Source organism: Psammomys obesus, unplaced genomic scaffold (assembly GCF_907164565.1).
Source record: "Psammomys obesus unplaced genomic scaffold, mPsaObe1.curated_primary_1811, whole genome shotgun sequence".
Lineage (NCBI taxonomy): Eukaryota > Metazoa > Chordata > Mammalia > Rodentia > Muridae > Psammomys > Psammomys obesus.
This window is the reverse complement of record NW_026590681.1, coordinates 3626479-3647555: the sequence shown is the minus strand read 5'-3', so window position 1 is coordinate 3647555 and position 21077 is coordinate 3626479. Positions and strand designations below refer to the sequence as shown.

Genomic DNA, 21077 nt, shown 5'->3' with positions numbered 1-21077 from the left:
AGAAGAGAAGAGAAGAGAAGAGAAGAGAAGAGAAGAGAAGAGAAGAGGACCCTGGTTTTTTCATTCTTGTACCTTATTCCTTATATTGATTTATATAAACAGTTCTAATTCATTGCTTGGCCCTTTTTCCTTCTTATTTCTACTGCTGAGTTCCTCTTCTTACTTAGGTCATTGTGAAAGGAAGTTAGAGAAAAAGAGAAAGACAGAGACAGTGATACAGAGACACAACGACACATAGAGACAGAGAGAGACAGAGACAGAAACAGAGAGATGTAGACATACAGGGGCAGGAAGAGGAGGATGAGGGAGAGTAGAAATAGGAAAAGCAGGAGAAGGAAAAAGAAAAAAGTTAAGAAGGGAGGAAGAAAGGATGGAAGGAAAAGAAAGAAAGAAAGAAAGAAAGAAAGAAAGAAAGAAAGAAAGGAAGGAAGGAAGGAAGGAAGGAAGGAAGGAAGGAAGGAAGGAAGGAAGGAAGAAAGAAAGAAAGAAAGAAAGAAAGAAAGAAAGAAAGAAAGAAAGAAAGAAAGAAAAAGAAAGAAAGAAAAAGAAAGAAAGAAAGAAAGAAAGAAAGAAAGAAAGAAAGAAAGAAAGAAAGAAAGAAAGAAAGAAAGAAAGAATAAAAAGAAGGAAGACCAGGAAGAGGATGACAAATAGAACTAGGATAAAGAAGACAAGGTGTAAGAGGACAAAGATCACAATGGTGACTAGGAATAGAAAGAGGAGGAGGTCCAGAGAAAAGTGAAGAAAGAGAGGAGACTTGGAGACATATCTGCTTGACTGTAGGTCTCCTTTTTCTCATTTTGGAATTGGAATTTCCCACTGACAGAAACTGGGTTAAAAGAAATTTTCTTCTGTTCTATTAGGGGGTTCCATCCCCATAGACAGGACTTAGCTCTCTTTTGTGTATGCATCTTTGTGTAAGACATCAAGGCCATGGTCTCAGTCAGGACATAGGGCTGAAAAGGTTTCTCATATTTTCTGACCCACTTAGAATTCAGCCTCACCTCTCAACTTCCTAAATTCCCATTACAACCATGTATCTAGGAAGCAGTAGAACATGAAAATAAGTTTCCTTTTATTTGCAACCTTGTCTTTTACTGTCTTTGAGGGTGCTGACCCTGCCTAACCCTTATACCTGGTATCTAGGGAATACTATGTCCTTTACAGGGATCTTGAGGGAATAAAGAAAGGAGGGCTGGGATATACCTTGGGATTCAAGATATTCCTGGACTACCTAAGTTTTATGGTCACATGAGGTTCTCTTTTGGTATAATACAAAAGAAAAAGTTTCAAAACCTGAGTTTTCCAGGCCTTAACCATATTTCCTTTTCTTCAATTTCAGAACTGCAGCCAATCACCATCCAGAACACCATGGTGACTGTCATAGATGTACAATAAGTAGAATCTTACATATCTACGTCAGTGGGAATAGTGCGTGTGTTGGGGTGGGGGTATATTTTATGTATATGTGAGGTGCTGTGTATATTAAGTAGAGTGCTATACATATCTCTGTGCATGTTCAACTTATGTCTGTTACCTGTCATGTATGTTTCCACTTTTGTCATATATGTTACCTGCACGTCATGTATGTTACATATGTCCTGTGTGTTTCCTGGTGTATATGGATGGCACACTGTACTCACTCACTGCACCCAGGGTAAAAGACTGATGTGTTCTGTATTAAGGGTTATTGTAGGGTAGGATATTATACTAGTACTGCATAGTAGCTGGGTAGTGATTTCGTTAGATAGTTTGTTATTTAATAGGTTAAGATTTTTTTTCTGGCCATGAACCGGTATAAGTATAATGTCCCAGTGTACACAACTCTAGCCTGCTTCAACTGCTGGGCTCCCAAAACAGCAGTAAAAAGAAATCTAAAAAAAAAAAATATTGCCTTAAATCACTTTCTTAGATCTTTATCACTTACACTTTACACATTAAAGCAAATTTGTAGACCCTCATAACCTTTTTTTAATTTTTATTTTTTTTAATATTAGTTACAGTTTGTTAACTTTGTATCCCTGCTGTATCCCACTCCCTTTTTCCCTCCCAATCCCACCCTCCCTCCCTCATCTCCTCCCTGCCCCTTTCCAAGTCCACTGATAAGGGAGAACCTCCTCCCCTTACATCTGATACTGATTTATCAGGTGTCTTCAGGACTGGCTGCAAAGTCCTCCTCTGTGGCCTAGCAACGCTGCTCCTCCCTTGGAGGGGGGGGTCAAAGAGCCTGCCATCAAGTTCATGTCAGAAACAGTTCCTGTTCCCCTTATTAGGGTACCCACTTGTATACTGAGCTACCAAGGCCTACATCTGAGCAGGGGCTCTAGGTTGCATCCATACATGGTCCTTGTTTGGAGAAACAGTCTCATAAAAGTCCCTTGTGCCCAGATATATTTTTAGGATAAATGTACTGAAATTTATCCACCTAAAGAAGATATACAAGAAAGAGGAAAGAGGATCCAGGGTACGATGATCAATCCTCACTTAGAAAGACAAATGGGATGGACAACGGATGTAGGATCAAACAAGTAATAGGACAGGAGCCTACCACAGAGGGCCTCTGAAAGACTCTACCTAGCAGTGTATCAAAGCAGATATTAAGACTCATAACCAAACCTCCGGAATGATGCAGGGAATCAAAAAAAAAAAAAAAAAAAAGAGGGGCAGTGTTAATATGACCTGGAGAGGACAGGAGTTCCACAAGGACCCTCACAACTTAAGCTTTTCAGTTCTCAGACCTTTACATCTTCTATTTACATACCTGAAGCTATTTTATAAACCCTCAAAACTTACTTAAGCTTGAAAAACCCTTTCTTTTCATCCATTAATTTCCCAGGAGCCTGACACAGAGGGCCTCTGAAAGGCTCTGCCCTGCAGACTATCAATGCAGATGCTGAGACTTATGGGCAACCTTTGGGCAGAGTGCAGGGAATCTTAGGAAAGAAGTGGGAAACAGCAAGATCTGGAGAGGACAGGAACTGCACAAGGAGAGCAACACAACAAGAAAATCTGAGCACAGGGGTCTTTCCTGAGACTGATACTCCAATCAAGGACTATGCATGGAGATAACCTAAGACCCCTGCACAGATGTAGCCCATGGCAGTTCAGTATCCAAGTGGGTTCCATTGTAATAGGAACAGGGACTGTCTCTGATATGAACTGATTGGCCTGCTCTTTAATTACCTCCCCCTGAGGGGGAAGCAGCATTACCAGGCCACAGAAGAAGACAATGCAACCACTCCTGATGAGACCTAATTCACTAGGATCAGAAGGAAGGAAAAGAAGACCTCCCTATCAGTGGACTTGGGGAGGGGCTGGCATGCAGAGGGTGGAGGAAGGGAGGGATTGGGATGGGAGAAGGGAGGGAACCACAGGGGGATACAAAGTGAATAAAATGTAATTAATAAAGAAAAAAATAAAATTAACACAAAATTTCCCTTGAGATCCAGATGGCTGATTACTGAGCACCGACATACAAAGCAAGTTCTTTTAAATAAATATTAGAAAGTTACTTTGAAATCTGTTCTTTTGGTGTATCTCTTTAGAGAGAAGTCTGTCAGCAGGTACACTGAATTTGCCTTTCTCAGAAGGAAGTCTGTAAAAACTGACTCCTGAGAACTGAGTTAAATGAATAAAAGAGGCAGCTGCAGCCTTGGGAAGGAATTGATATGTTTACCCCATAAAAGCTACAATTAACAAGTCAATATCATCAGATATTTAAAAAAGATAAATTATACCAGGAAGTATAATCCAAGTGATTTATGAATATTAAAATTGGAGACTTACCTGCTATGTAGCCATTTGCTCTAGGCTTCCTTATCTTGATGGCTTCCTTGGTCAATCTTTGGCTGTGATAAAAGACAGCATTAAATCTTCTGCTGCTGCAGAGGACAGCATTGGCCCTCAGCTGTCATATCCAGGTCTGAGAGAGTTTTCTGTAGAGAAGGTACTTGGTAAATATGACCTTACTTTGAACAGGCAGAGTCAGCCCAACAGTGTCTACAGTTAGGCAGAGCCCTGGTGGAGTGTGAGGCATGAGGGCAGTTCTTTTCAGAGTTTAGCATGTTTGGCACGTTACCACACTCCAGGTAGAGCTTTTGTGCCTGTTAGTCTTCTTTGGAGACTTCAAGATTGCTTCTAGGAACTAACATTTCTGTCTATAATGGGAAGTTTCTCATTAAATGTTTAAAATACTGTATTCAGTCTCTGAAGAGTTTGAGGACCGTCTATGAAGTGTTCCTGAGTTTAAATTTAGTTATTCACTTTAGACTTAACCTTGAAGGCATATACAGGATTCTAAATAAATTTTCTCATTGGTGCGAATTTCATAACAGTTTACTAATTAGTAGCTTTCATAAGGTTGAGAATTAACAATTTTATCAATGTTAAATTTGAGCCATAAAAATTTGGGTTGTGCTGGGCATGGTGACATACACCTGTAATCCCAGTACACTGGGAGGCAGAGGTGGGAGGATCTTTGTGAGTTCAAGGCCAGCCTGGTCTACAAAGTAAGTCCAGGACAGCCAAGGCTACACAGAGAAACCCTCTCTCCAAAAAACCAAAACCAAAAACAAATAAACAAACAAACAAAAAAACAAAAACCAACAGCAAAACAATCCCCTACACACAAAAGAACAAACAAAATAAAAATTGTGTTGAAGACTTAATTGAAGATTATTTGCCATCAAACAAAAACATTTAACCCTAGAATCCATAGAAAGTCTCAAAACTTCTGAAAACCCGTTTTACAATGAACCATGAAAAAAATATCACAGTTTCTTATATGACTCACTTTATCCAAATAGCTAAACTTTAGCAATGTGAGAATATATATCTGTCTTTAAGTCAGTTACTGTTGACCTGAGTAGACTTCGGAAATTTATAAACATTATTTATTAAATATATGTTTCAGTAAATCTGCTTCTTTAAGTAAGAGTTAAAGTTACATACACATATTTAAATGCCTTTAAATATTGTAGCATATTACCATTACCTATGGAGAGATTTTAAAATATGAGCCTTTTTGCTGTGTTAAATTTTTTAATATAATTTTTATTTATTACAACTTATTCACTTTGTATCCCAGCTGTAGTCCTACTCTCAATCTTTCCCAATCACTCACTCCTTCCCTCATTTCTTCCCATGCCCCCTCCCCAGTCCACTGATAGTATAGGACCTTATCCCTTTCCATCTGACCCTAGCCTATCATGTCTCATTAGGACTGTCTTTCATAGTCTTCCTCTATGGCCTGGTAAGGCTGCTACCCCCTCAGGAGGAGGTGATCAAAGAGCCAGCCATTAAGTTCATGTCAGAGATAGTACCTGTTCCTCTTACTAGGAAACCCATTTGGAGACTGAGCTGCCATGCTACCTCTGTGTAGGGGGTCTATGTTATTTCCATGTGTTCTTTGGTTATAGTATCAGTCTCAGAAAAGACCCCTAGGCCCAGATTTTTTTGTTTTGTTGTTCTCCTTGTGGAGCTCCAGACCTTTCCTTTTTCTTTCATAAGATTCCCTGTACTCTGCCCAAAGTTTGGCTATTATTCTCAGCATCTGTTTTAATACCCTGCCGTGTAGAGTCATTTAGAGGCCCTCTGTGGTAGGTTCCTTTCCTGTTCCCCATTTTCTCCCTCTTCCAATGTCTATCCTGTTTGCCTTTATTAATGAAGAGTGAGCATCTTACCCAGGGTCCTCCTTCTTGCTTAACTTCTTTAAGAGTACAGATTTCAGTATGATTATCCTATTTTTTATGCCTAATATCCACTTATAAGTAAATATATACCATGTATGTCTTTCTGCTTCTGGGATACCTCACTTAGGATGATCTTTTCTAGTTCCACCATTTGCCTGCAAATTTCATGAGTTCCTTGTTTTTAATTGCTAAGTAGTATTCCATTGTGTAAATGTACCACAATTTCTGTATCCATTCAGAGGGGCATCTGGGTTGTTTCCAGATTCTGACTATCATAAATAAAGCTGCTATGAACATGGTTGTGCAAATGTCCTTGTTGTGTACTTGAGCATCTTTTGGATATATGCCTAAGAGTTGATATAGCTGGATCTTGAGGTAGCACTATTCCTAATTGTCTAAGAAAGTGTCAGATTGATTTCCAAAGCGGTTGTACAAGTTTACATTCCCATCAGCAATGAAGGGATGTTCCTCTTTATCCACAGCCTCTCCAGCATGTGTTGTCACTTGAGTTCTTGATCTTGTATTCTGTTGGCGGATGCTCAACTCTGTGGTTCCTGTTCTCTTCCTTAAGTTTTATTTCTCCAGAATTTTCTCATGATGTGTTTTATTTATTGATTCTATTCCCATTTTCAGGTCTTGAGCCATTTTATTCGCTTCTTTCATCTGTTTGATTGCACTTGCCTGTATTTCCTTTATTTATCTATTTATCTATTTATTTATTTATTTTTATTATTTATTACAATTCATTCACTTTGTTTCCCATCTGTAGCTCCCTCTCTCATCTCTGCCCAGTCCCACCCTCCCTTTCTCTTTTCCTCCTATGTCCCTCCCCTAGTCCACTGATAGGGGAGGTCCTCCTCCTCTATCTGACCCTAGCCTATCAGGTCTCATCAGGACTGGCTACACTGTCTTCCTCTATGGCCTGGCAGAGCTACCCCATATGTGGAGGTGATCAAAGAGCTGGCCGCTGTTTCTATGTCAAGAGATAGCCCCTGATCCTCTTATTAGAGAATCCACATGGCAACTGAGCTCTGAGTAGAGAATCTAGGTCCTCTCCATGCAGAATCCTTGGTTGATTCATCAGTCTCTGCAGCTGCCCCTAAGGCCAGATTTTTTGGCTTTGTTGGTTTCCTTGTGGAGCTCCTTTCCTCTCTAAATCTTTCTATCTCTCTCATCTTCCATAAGATTCCCTGCACTCTGCCCAAGTTTTGTCTATGAGTCTGAGCATTTGCTTCCATACCCTGCTGAATAAATTCTTTCAGAGGCCCTCTGTGGTACATCCCTGCCTTGTCCCCTGTGTTCCCCTACTTCCAATGTCTATATTGTTTGCCTGTCTGAATGAGGATTAAACATCTTGCCCTGGGCCTGTTTGTTATTCCACTTCTTTAGGGCTATCTATTTTAGTATGTTTATCCTATATTATATAGCTAATATGCACTGATAAGTGAGTATATAGCCTGAGTGTCTTTCTGCTTTTGGTTCACTGTTTCATCTTTAAAGGCCTGTATTTGTTTGATTATATTTTCCTCTATTTCTTAGAGGAATTTATTCATTTTTCTCGTTAAAGTCTTCTATCATCTTCATAAGCATAGATTTAGGGCATTTTCTTGTATTTCAGCTGTGTGAGAATATCCAGGGCTTGTTGTATTAGAATAATTGGGTTCTTGTGGTGCTGTATTGTCAAGTTTCTTGTTGATTGTATTCTTATTGCTGGTTTTTAACCATATGGTTGTCCTTGGATTTGAATCATTGATCCTCAAACCAGGTGTGCTACTTATTTATTGGAAGTAGGTAAGGAAAGAGGAGAAGAGGTGTGCCCTGGACTGGGGCTGGAGGCTGGATCTCCAAGAATAACCTGTGCTCTTCTCTGCTGCTGTGACCCAGTTGGACCATAGCAGGAGATTAGGTTGTTTTAGTCTAAGCTGTGTGATCCTGAAGTCAGGCAGATCTCCTCAAGGTGGCTAAATAGAGCCTTGAGCTGCTGCCTAGAAATGTGCATTTCTGGAATCTGGAGTTTTCTTCAAGATAACAGGAATGATCAGGAGGTCTAAGGCTGGAACAGTGCATGTCTGGCTTCTGGGAACTCTCTTCTCTCTAAGTAAACACAGAAGGAGGCTGGCATTTCAGAATCAGCATCAGGGGTCACTTGCTTGCTCCACAGTCACTGTCCATTCAGTACTCAGACTTTGATTTGGACAACACCATCTAGGAACAGGATCTTTTATTTTCCTATTGTCCAGCAGGTCTCTATAAGAAGATGGGTAGAACTGTGGACAGGAGGCTGGAACCATGTCCATGGTATCAGAGACCTGTATTTAGGAAGGTGGCAAGATTCTGGTGTCTGGTACCTGAAGCTCTGTGTCTCTTCAATTCAGTAGACCTATTCAGGTAGGCAGAGGGCAATGGGTGACTAGAGCCTGGGACCCTGGAGCCATCCATGGGGGACATATGTGTTTCTAGCTCCTGGGATGTCTCATTTTGTCAGGGAAACACAGATGTTGGCTTTTTGGAAATGGTAACTACACTGCTCACTTGGTTTCCTGCTAGACAGACACCTTGCACAGTGGGTACCACCATTTTGGAAAGCCTGTAGATTATATTTTTATAATTAATTAATTAACTTTATATTCCAACTGCAGTTAGTATAATTAACTTTATATTCCAGCTCCTTCCTCTCTTTTTCTCAGTTCTCCCCCTCTTTCCTTTCCATCTACTTCTCCTCTGTTTTTCTTCAGAAAACAGAAGGGCTCCCATAGATATCAACCAACCCTGGCTTATCAAGTTGCAGTAAGAGTAGGCACATCCTCTACTATTAAGGCTAGCAGAGGTAGACCAGTAGGAGGAAAGAGTCTCAAAAGTAGGCAATAGAATCAAACACTGCTCCTGCTCCTGTTCTCAAAAGTCCCACTTGAAGACCAAACTACAACTGTACAGTGGGCCTATGGTAGTCCCATACAGGCTCCTTAATTGGCAGTTATGTCTTCATGAACACCATGTGGGCCTAGATTATTTTTTTCTGTAGGTTTATCTTGTGATAACCTTGACCTTTCTGGCTCCTGAAATCCTTCTACCTCCTATTCCCCAGGATCTCCAAGATCCACATGATATTTTGCTGTGGATACCTTTATCTGTTTCCATCACTTACTGGGTGAAACCTCTGTGATGACAATTATTCTAGGCTCCTGTCTTCAAGTATAGACGAATATCATTACAAATGTCAGGAGTAGGCTCCCTCTCAGGGCTGGACCAGTAATGGGTTGGCTATTCTCTCAATTTCTGTTCCTCTTTATCCCTGAACATCTTGTTGGCAAGACAAATTCTAGGTCAAAGATTATCTGGCTGAGTTGGTGTTCCAGTCCCTCCTGGAAGTCTTGCCTGGTTATACAGGCAATGGCTTGCTCAGGCTCCATATCTTCCATTGCTAGTAATCTAAGCTAGAGTAACCAGCATAGATTTCTGGGATTTTCATTTCCTTTGGTTTCTAGCTCCTTCAAAAGATGCACACACACCACATTCCAGTTGGTCATTTTGTTGCAAATTTCTTAACCATTCTCAGTGAACTTAAAAATCTTGAGATAGAATTTACACCATACTAAGAGAGTCTTTTCAGAATAGAGCACAGAGATATCGTAGAGACAAAACAACTCTTCAGAGTGGAAAGTAGAAAAACCTTAGAAATAAGAAAATTCTGGTAGTGTAGAACAGAGCATGTTTAGATAAAAAGTATTTTGGAGTCATTTGTGCAGTGGCAGAAGTTCTTACCATATGATAGAATTTGAAAATAGAAGCTGCTAGTCTTTGGCTATTAATCTGTACTGAAGCCAGACTCTTTGCAGTCTAAGAAACAGAGCAAGGAGGTGCAAAATTAAACTACACTGGAGGGAAGTCGTCTCAGCTACAACAGGGAGATAAGAGATCTTGGTGTCCAAGAAAAGCTTAGAGAAGTGGTGGGACTATTAGGAGGGAGCTGAGACACAAAGAGCAAATATACAGGGTATAGGAGCTGGGAGCAGAGTCCCAGAAAATGTTAAGGAAGAGATAGAGCAAGCAGCTTCAAAAGGGGAGAGGAAACTTCAGGAGGGAGCCAAAAGCAGAAGCTGATGGTCAGCGAGTAGAAGACAGTAGTGTAGTAGCTCAGATGCATTTAGAAAAGCCAAGGAACTGCAAGCAGTTCCTAGAGGAAGAAAGCAAGCAAAGAGTCGCACATGGCACCAGGCTATTGCAGGTGCAAGCGTATCTCCTAATAGTGGATAGAGTTGTGGTGACAGAAATTTCCCATCTGGGGAATCCCCAAGTGCAATGGAAAACTTGTCAAGGAGAAATGTGCCAAATCATAGAGAAAAGGTGTCCTTTTATTTATATTTGGTGTCCAGCAAGGGCTAAATAAGCTTCCTTGCACACAGATATCAATTTTGTAGTAGCAGTAGACAAATCAGGCAGTTCAAGGGTGACACTTACCCAGTAGACAAGAAGAGCTGACTAGTTACAGCCTGAGAAAAAAACAACTGGAGTGTTTTGAGCAGGGAGAGAAGAAAACAACTAGAGAGATAGACTGGGATAGGCTTTTTGGTTCTGGGTGGTTTATATTACTTAGGCTTAATGCTGAGGCAGGTCACTGACACACAACTGAGCTAAGAAAAAAAAAAAAAAAAAAAAAACCACAACCTGTAAGAAAAGAAGCTGAAAGAAAAAGTCGTGCACATCAACACAGTCAATGAAGATCACTATCACTTTTCACAAGTAGGGACACAGTGAAACCCCTCTGAAATTATGGATGTGGTGACTCCTCTTCTGCAAGCATTTTCCTGTTGAGATGGGCACTAATGAACTTTTTCCTTTTGAGGAATTTCAGAAGCTGGTATGAATCTCCATCTAAAAAACAAAACAAAAACTCTCTAAGTGTATATTTGCTTGAAAAGTAGTAATAAACTTTAACAATGTAATTTTTACTTCTTAGTAAAAAAAAAAAAACTCTAGTGAAAAAATCTTTTTTAAAATAACCAATCTAAAAAAAATGTTATCTTCTGCTTTGGATCATTCTGACTAATATATTCTTTGAGTGAAGAATAGAAAGAAACCGCTGAGCATCACTTAACAGAGATGATGTGTGATAAGGCTCAAAGTAGATCAATGGTAACAAAAAGGACTTAAAGCTACAAACCTGCTGATAGTTAGAGTAGTCTTACAAGGAGAGAATTTTTAATTGAGGTTATTTCTAAGCCTACATTATCTTTTTTGTAATTTTGTAAAATAAATATTTTTATATGTAGTAGTCATCCCTTGCCATTATACATTTTACAATCTGAAGTATTTAAATATAGCTTTGTCTAAGATTGGGGTTAACTGGAAGGGACACATCTATAGTTCTTGAGCTATAACTCTAAAAGTTCAAGTTTTAGGATATAGGCTGTGTAATGTGTTCACTTTATTATAGGGTTAAGATCTTATTTGTAAATCTTGCCAACGAAAAATGCCCTCTCCAGTTATGGACATAAAATTATCATAATTAATGATTCCTATGTTCCTATAGAGCCAACCAATTATTTAAAGATTTTCAAAAGTTATCATTTTACAAAACATTTTTGTCTTTTAGGGCTAAAGAATTTATAATATTTTGCTTTCTGTGTTTTGCATAAAAGTTGTTTTTAGTTAGTTAAAGCTATTTTTACCATCAGTGGAGGATAGGGCTACATCTGTGAAGAAAGCTCAGTCTGCCTTCTGAGCAGCTCCTCAGCTAGGGATGTAATTCTCTTACATCCGTGCTGGTGTTTTGGCTGGCTTGCTTTCTTCAGGATTGTGGATGTAGTCACAACGAGAGTGAATTATTGCCTGTAATGGAGCTGTCATGTCTGACAGTACAGATGCATGAATAGATTTAAGGACAGAAACCACAAAAATAAAAGAAAATTCAAAATACAAAAAGAAAATATAAGAGTCTAACAAAATTGTCCAAATTGCAAAAAGTAGCATAAATTCATAAACAAATCATACACTGTACCATTCTACTAAAAGAACACATTCCTTATAAACAATAGTATGTCTCTTTTTCTTTTATTATAAAGAAAATTCTGGTATAAAAATTGGTAGTCGGATGACAAGATGGCGGCGCCAGGAGAACTCTGCGTCTGAGGAGCAGGGCAACATTTCCCATACAGCGACCAAGAGGCTGAACCCTGGGCCCTAAAACAACAGCAATTGTGTTTCCCAGGTGAGAGGAAACCCCCACAGGGTAGGAATCAGTCGGGTCCACTCTCAGGTCCCCCAGCCATACCCCGGAAGAGATCCCGGGTCCTGCAGGCACTTGGTCCCCAGACCAGAGCCACATGCCTGCATGTACTGATCACCTTCCCAGGCTGAACGGAGGGCACAAAAAACACCAGAGGCTGGGAGTCCCTGTCTCGAGAGAACTCCACAAGAAAGGAAGGAAACGATGCTGACTTGGGTCACCCAGTCATTCCTTGGAAAAAAGTCTCGCAGACCAGCGGGTCTGAGCCACCATCACTGAACTGGGCTCCAGCCTCAGACCCAGGCAGTCACTGCGCGCCAGCTCTCCAGCTGTGTACCCCAGGGCAAGAGAGACTGGGAGTCACTGTCAGGAGAAATCCTCACAGGAAACAAGGCAAAGGGGATAGACTTAGGCCACCCAGTATATCCCTGGAATAGGTCCCACAGACGGGGCAAACCTAGGGACCTGATGTGCACCAGATAGCCTGCTGTTACCAGGAGAGCGGTACTCACCCGCCATAGTTTACTGCTTGGGTACTGGGACATAGAAGCCCAACCTGAGACCTACAAAAGCCCAGAATCCCCGACATCAACCCCCAGATACTGCTCCAAGGGGTAACCAGTTATCCCTAACAAAACTGACCAAACCATGAGACACACAGGTTACAGCAGCAGATCACTAAATCTACAGCAAGAAACCCAGAAGCAGGGCAGCTGTCTTCAGGACTTCTCTGGGTGAGAGGAGAGCCCTCTCAACTAACAAGGACCATAGTTACCACTCAGGTCTCTATGCTTGAGGTGAGCAGCAGCAACTCCTGGAAAACACCGGCCATCCAGTGACTATGCCCAAAAGCTGAGAAAGCTTCCTTCAGGAAAAACCATCTTCCTGCCAAGGGGATTCTCTCCACCACAAGATCCTCAGGAACCACCAGAAACTAACCCCAAACACCTAAGATAGCCCAATGGGTAGAGGAAAGCGCAAAAGCTCAACCAACAAAAGACAGAGCAATATGGCATCTCCAGAACGCAGTTATCCAGGGGCAAGTAGCCCTGGACACCCCAGTATAACTATAATTCAAGAAGTTGACCTAACAACTATGCTCATGAAGAGGATAACAGAGGAAACAAATAAAATACGTAAAGACCTAGAGGAAGATAAACTCAAACAGATTATGGCCATCCATAAAGAAACAGAGGAAGTTACGGCCAAACAGTTTGTGGCCTTTAGAGAGAAAATGCTTAAATCACTGAATGAAATAAAAGAAACAGGATTGTTCAAACAAACAGCTGAAGTAATTGAAGGAAAAACAGTAAAATACAGTCGGACAGGTGAAGGAAATCACCTCAACTGAAGAATGGATGCAGAAATTGTGGTACATCTACACAATAGAGTATTACTCTTCCATGAAAAACAAGGAAGTCATGAAATTTGCAGGTAAATAGTGGGACCTGGAAAGGATCATCCTGAGTGAGCTGTCTCAGAAGCAGAAACACACACACGGTATATACTCACTCATATAGACATATAACATATGATAAACCTACTGAAACCTGTACATCTAAAGAAACTAATCAAGAGAGAGGACCCTAACTAAAACGCTCAATCCCCATCCTGAAAGGCAGAGATGATGGACATCAGACGAAGAAGAAGAAAACAGGAAACAACCTAGGAACCTGCCACAGAGGGCCTCTTAAAGGCTCTGCCCTGCAGACTATCAAAGCAGATGCTGAGCCTGATGGCCAACTGGCAGGCAGAGTGAATGGAATTTTATGTAAGAAGGGGGAAATAGTAAGAGATGGAGAGGACAGGAACCGCACAAGGAGAGCAACAGAACCAGAAAAGTTGAACACAGGGGTCTTTCCAGAGACTCATACTCCAACCAAGTACCACACATGGATATAACCTAAACCCCTGCACATATGTAGCCCATGGCAGTTTAGTGTCCAAGTGGCTTACATAGTGATGGGAAGAGGGACTGCCTCTGACATGAACTGATTCGCCTGCTCTTTGACCACCTCCCCTCTGAGGGCGGAGCAGCCTTACCAGGCCACAGAAGATGACAGTGCAGCCATTCCTGTTGTGATCTGATAGATTAAGATCAGAAGGAAGGAGAGGAGGACCTCCCCTATCAGTGGACTTGGGGAGGGGCATGCATGAAGAAGGGGGAGAGAGGGTGGGATTGGGAGGGGAGGAGGGAGGGGGCTTATGGGGTATACAAAGTGAATAAAGTGTAATTAATAAAAAAAATAATAAAAATAATTTTAAAAAAACTTCACGCAGAAGCCTTAAATAGAGGATACTATCAGATACTCTATTTCTATACTAAGCCACTTGGCTAGCAAGTTATTTGAAAAGTCAACAATTTCAAAATCCTCAGTGTTAAAGAACTCAAAAGATTCATCTAAAACAAAGTTTCTTAACAGTACAACACTGTTTTATTAGTACTCCACCAACCCTCAGCTATCATATGAGTGCCATACTTACTCTAACATCTCCTGTTATTCAGAAGCTATGTGATAAAGAGCTGTGAAAGCTTTGTAAACTAGCCTCATGACTCTGTTGCTCTGCAGACAGTTTGTCTGTGGGCCCACTGTGGCTCACTGAAGCTAACAGAGATCATAAAACCTTACACCCTCTGAGAACAGGTGCAGACTGCCCTCAACAACAACCATGACTGACTCCTGGAGACACTGTGGGTTTTTTAACCTCCACCTCAGCAAGGATGCTCTTGACAGGACTAATACTGTCACTCTGCACAGCCTCTTGGGAAACTGCTGATGCCTTCAGTCCACAGTTTCATTTATTTCCTTTTCTCCAAAGTAAAACTTTCAAAAATATAATAGCTTACAATTGTCTTTGTGCTCATGTTATTTGCTGTGTGTCTACAATCTCCACAAGTATTCTCCTCAGGTAACAGTTTCTCTCATGACAGAAATCTGAGACACAGTTGAGGAACAATATATATATCAAGATTGATATTGAGAAATGTGTGTGTGTGTGTGTGTGTGTGTGTGTACACAGATCCATGATGAGAAGCTAAATGGCATTCAGGAGTACATACACATAGATGAAGAAATGAAATACTTTAGTATATGGAAGAAAGAGACATTCTAGGCAAAAGTGACATTTGCACAGTGAGCCAGAGGCAAATATGGGGAACAAGGCTGTAAAGGCCAACTTGAAAGTCTATGCACTAAGATAACCTTGGGCATGGGAGTGAAAGCAGAATTGATCCCAGGAAAGGAGATGGGAATAAAATGTTCAAGGCTTTGTCTCACTGGATAAAGATTTTGAAAATGACATTTTGCTCAGAACTAACGCTAGACTTGCTTTTCTCAATCTCAGTGGAGACTCTGAGACATGTTCATCATGTTCAGTTATTAAGAGAGGTTGATGTTTCAGAGTGATGTCAAGGATATTAGGAAAAAAAAATTACAGTGCTGCCAAACTACAAATTTCACCTCTTTTAAATTGTTCTTTTTTAACTTTTTCATTATTCTTTGTGACTGTCATATCATGTCCCCTGGTTACACTCATCTCCTCATCCCTTCATACCTGCCTTTTGCTCTGGCAACCTCTCCCACAAAGAAAATTGAGAAAAAATCAAACCATCTTTTCATGGAAGCTGCATTTCGCCACAGTGTGCCCACAGTATACACTTCTTTCTATGTATTTTTACTTGCAAATGTTCATTTAAATGAGTCACCTGTCTGTTTGAGGCATCTGTCACACTCTCAGTACCGGATCCTCGCATGGAATCCTCTAGGATATCCTGTTGTTGCCCTAGGTTACTGAGATCCTGCATCTTTGGATCTGCAGGACTGGCCTCTTCACATGCTCCAGCGGTTCATAAATGGGGTAATTGTTGATATGGACCAACTAAAAGCTCTGGATCTGGGATTGGCTTGGATCTGAGTTAGCCAACCCGCCAGTTCTCTCACACCCACACCATCAGGGCTAGCTCTCAAGCATTGCCCCAGAGAGCTTATCCAATTATGGGTATGTGTGTGGGAATACGCAAGTGAGTGCAACAGTCAAGGGAGGTCAGAGAAGCCTTCAGCTTGAGTTACAGGCAGGCCTGCGCCACCCAGGGTTGTGCTGGGAACCACGCTCACTTTCTCTGCAAGGGTAGCAGTAACTGATCTTAACTTCTGAGCCATCCCTCCAGCCCCCGAAATAAATGCTTCTAACAAATACTTAAAGAAATACAGTGATCAGATAAAAAAAAAATGTTAGATGCTTATTACAAACTTATAATACATAATGGAATTCTCAAAATTATTCTCTGAATTACAACATTCATTTACACACTGTTAAAATCAATTACTGCTGTCAGCTCTTAGTGTCTACTGGTATTGAGGCTAATCTTTATCATATGTTACTTAGATCATCACTAGATGCTGATATGCAGAGCTAATGCTGAGATGTTTCAATCTGCCACATGTGACAGTGGCCTGAACAAAGAGAGCATTAACATAAGCACAGAGGTAAACATGCTTATTTTCGTTTTCTTTCAAACTTTGTGACTTTAGAAACAGTCCAGGAGTACTAGCAACTATAATTTGAAAGGAAGTCTGCAGTTTTCAAAGGGATCTTGATCTTTCTGTTTCTTTCAACATCAACACCCTCAACTTTCCATGTCCTGACTGTAAGGAAGTCACGGTCTTCTCACACTACAGAAATGGTTTTCATGTAGGTGTACTTATTGAGGTTCTGCATATCTCTGAGAATAATGCTGTCTTAATGTGTGCACATATTCTTCTGTACTTAGAAAGGTCTAAGTCAACAAATAGATTCAGGTCCCTGTGTTGATATAAAAAAGAGGAGTACATTTTTACATTTGTATAAATGAATGGAATTATAGTGACAAAATAAAGACAGAATTACCATGACCATGGAAATCAAAAAAGGGGAGAAGCTATCCAGGTATGTCATTATGTACTCAAAGTCCCTGTTGAAATTTCCAGAGTTCCACTCTCTTCAATCCTATTCTCTTCTCTCTTTTTTCACTCTACAATTTTTGTACTCAAATTCAGCTTAAATTTTTCAGAAAGCAAAGTAAAGGTGTGTAGACCAGTATTAACAGATATTTTACAGTAGAAAATTGGTTTAACATTTTTGTCTTCAATACTTATTCTGACTCTACAGGCAAAATAAAAGCACATGAAACACAATTCTTTCTTCTTTCCTCCAAGATAGGCATCTTGGAAAACTTGGAAAGCATCAGGCTGAGGATTCTCTCAGGGCATACACTGGAACTATTTCATCCAGTAAACAATGTTTGGGAGAAATCTAAAGGATGTAATGCCTTGAAAATCAGTACTCTATTTCTGTTTTGATAACCTTGGTCATTTATATTGTATGTAACATTATTATATATTCTTTTAGGATGTAAGTGGTATGTAAATTATTAATTAGGGCACTGATGCTGCTGGCCACGAGCTTCTTTATGCATCACATTTTTGCTGTGGTCCATTAAGTTACAAGCTATATCTCTGAGACAGATCCTAAACCCTAAACTCAAGGCTTAAACTTTAGTAAGCTCTATACCTGAGGTCACTAATATATACTAACTAGATCCCAAATCTGGGAGTGGCTTAAATGAGCTACACATTTATTTCTTTCCATAAAAGAAGACACATTATGAAAGCAAAACCAAAACCATTTAAAATGCACTGTGATCATCTCTTCCATCTCTCACCAAGTAAGAAGAATGTTGACTATATCATCAAATATAACTGCCTAGAAAAGAAAGAGAATAGTCTGAAATATTCCTGGAATCCATCTGTTAAAAAGCTTGATTGGTAACTGTCTTAAAGCCATGTAAAGAGAAATTGTTTTCTGCAGTTATTAGCATAGAAATGCAGAAAACCATCGTTTAAGATTTATCTCTGGATAGAGATAATCTAGGTTTCACTCTGCCTTCAGTAACTGTCCATGGTCTTGTTGAACTGATCTCATTTTCAGTCATATTGCCTCACACACAAAATGGAGAAAGTTATATTCTCAACACAGAACAAATGAGAAGCAAATTAATCTGAAAATGCAGAATGGAGGAAATGACTCACAATAGGCATTAAATGTTTTATTTTGCATATATCTTGTGTATGTCTCTGATGTGAAAATCTAGTGTACTTTGTGTGATTTATGTTTTGTGATCATCCTTGATTTGTAATAATCAACGGTTTAACACCTCCAAATGTTAGTTTAGAATTCTTGATCTGTTCATTGCAGATAATCTGGGAAATTTCTTTCTATCTTTCAGTTTCAGATTTGCTTATTTACAAAATAAAAATGGATTCAGTACACTGAATATGTATTTGCTTATATACATATATGTAAGTATGTACATATAGCAATAATGAAGAAATTATGACTTTAGAAGGCTGACATAGGAGGAGCTTAAGAAAGGAAGAATGAGGGGACTCATGTAGAAACAGTGTTAGGTTATCAAAAATAGTATTAATTTAAAAAATAGCTTTTTTAGAAAAATGTCAAACAATTTCATAACCCAATAATCATGTCTGATAGTGTTGTGCTTAATTAGCATTTCCCCTGTGTTCAGTTTGCTAAACACTGTAATGGGGATGCATTGCTGATGATTTATTAAGCATAACAGTTGTAGGGATTGGGAAATTAACACAAAATATTTTTAAATGGACATAACATTTGTCTTCCTTCATCAAGAAATGTCCACTTTATGGTTTTCTTGCATCTTAATATAAACTGTAGAGCTCTTCCAAAGGAGTCTAGTGATTCTGAGATCAGCAAATGTTCTCCCATGTGTGACTAAGATAGCCAAACAATAACAGTTGATGTGCTGAAAAAATGCTGGCACTGACCAGAGCCCAAATCTTTCTTCTTTATCCACAACATGAGCCACAGCTGGACTGTTGAGATATTTCTTCTCTGAAGAAGGGCATAATCTTGCCTTCCCACTCCAGGAACACCACAGCTCCTGCCACATACAAGCAGCACTTCTCTTCATGAATGTCTAACCATCTCTCTATAATAATGATGACCACGCAGTTGGCCCTACCATTACTAGAAAATATGGGGAAACAAAGCAGCTGTTCCCATCGTTTCTTCCCCTCCCTCGGGATTCCTCCAGATGCTGGAGTGTGAAGAGGTCTGTCAGGATTCATTTAGAAGCTGAAAGTGTTCTGTCAGAACTCCCTCAAAAGCTGTAGGAGTGACTACTCTGTGAGCACTCTCTCAGAAGCTGGAGGCATGAGTGTGATATGTTGGGAATTCCTAAGAAGTTAGACTAGTCTGTCAGGACTTCCCCAGAACCTGGAAGTATGGCACAGTCTGTCATGACTCTTCAGGAAGATGAGGTGTGATTGGTCTACCTGTTCCTTATAAGCATCGTGATCCAACACACAAATATGGAGCAGGAAAAATGGACCACAGCAGATGGAGCCATTTCTCTTCCTCAGGGCAGAACTGAGTGCCCTTCATACTTGTGGCCAGCATTCTAGGAACTTACAGCTGGACAGTTCAACTATGCTTTTGACATTTATAGAATTGCTTCCAAAACCCAAACTAGGCCACAATGACTACTGCTCACTACCTCATTTTCTAGCAACTATACCTTGACATCAATGCTCTGGAAGAAGCCATTTTCCCTTTTTGTGTGTGTTTAGCCCCTACCCACTTCTCTCTGAAACATACTCAAATTTTCTGAATTAGTGGGAAGGTCATATTACTCAAAAATTTTAATTCACAGATGCACAATTTCTTTTCTTTTTCAATTTCATTATGTTTTGCCAATAAATTTGTCTCACTCTGGTACAAATTGCACCATTTTGTAGCAAGGACATTCTTTGAGTCTGATATTGACTCACCCTGGGATTTTATTACAAATTCAACCCTCTAGGTAACTCATAGCTTCATTGGTGTGTCAAGGTATTTAATTTGGAACCATATACTGTCTTGAGTGACTTTAACAAAAGAACTTGCCTTGTCATTACTTCTTCAATACACCCGTGGAAATGGATAAGAGGATTGTAGAATGACAAAGCAAGTTAGATTTATCTGCATATTTTAAATATAACTGAGACTAAATATTGTGCTGTAGATACTCTGAAAACTACAGTAGTTAAAAAGCTCTCCCAAGATCTAGTCAGCCATACAATAGTTCCATTTTGAACTATTTCCTGTTGTATGTGTACATGTGAGTGGGTTAATGTATGTGCACAGACATTTGTGTTTTAATAATACTTTAATAATACTTCTCTTTGTATCATTCTTATGCTATTTTGTTAATACACCGAAAGCTTTATTAAAAAACTGAGAAGACCTCTTCTATCAGTGAACTGGGGTAAGGGCATGGGAGAAGAGGGAAGGAGGGTAGGATTGGGAGGAAATTAGGCAAGGGGCAACAGCTAGGATACAAAGTGAATAAATTGTAATACATAAAAAATTTAAAATAAAAAAAACCTGCTTTGTGAGCCTGATGATGTTCTTCCTCATTGGTTATATAAATGAAATTTAAAAATTACTTTATCACATACTTTGGGAAATTCAGTTTTGTTTGATAAACTCTTCATTTGAAAACAGACTTTTAAAGAAAAGACAAAATACACTTATTGGGTAAATATTTTGTATATGTAATTAAGTAAACTTGCTTTCATTTTGTTATGACATCAAGAGAAATGTGCATATTCATGGTGCTTTTTTTGTTGGTTGGTTGGTTTCTTTGGGTTTTTAAATTTCTGTTAGTTTAACAGTTTCCTACCACCACATCTCTGATGATTGTTGGGTCACATTATAGAACTGAGTTGTTTTAGATTCTAGTTTTAAGCTGAATTGTTTAAATTATAATATTGTTTGCTTTCAGTCATAAAGGCTGCAAGTGAGATTTATTTTACTTTTAGTTGTGTGCGTGCTGTGTGCCTGCACTTGGGTGTGAGCATGAGGGCAGTGCTTTCCGAGTCCAGAATAAGGCACTGGCTCTCCTGGAGCGGGAGTTAGAGGCAGATGTCTACAACCACAGGTGGCTGCTGGGAACTACACTTAGTCACAACTATCAAGTCATCTCTCCAGCCCTAATGTTGTTGTATAAAGGCATGATTTTGTATGTTTTCTTATTTATTGGATGATTAGTTGATCCAATAATTCAATAAGGAGAGTAAATTGTGTGATGTAAACAGGAGTGC

General features: G+C 39.7%; 1 pseudogene; it reads right to left on the bottom strand.

The window, feature by feature from the left end:
- LOC129677724 (40S ribosomal protein S15-like) overlaps positions 1-12435 on the bottom strand; it is a 32262-nt pseudogene extending 19827 nt beyond the window's left edge.
- Positions 12436-21077: the final 8642 nt, after the last annotated feature.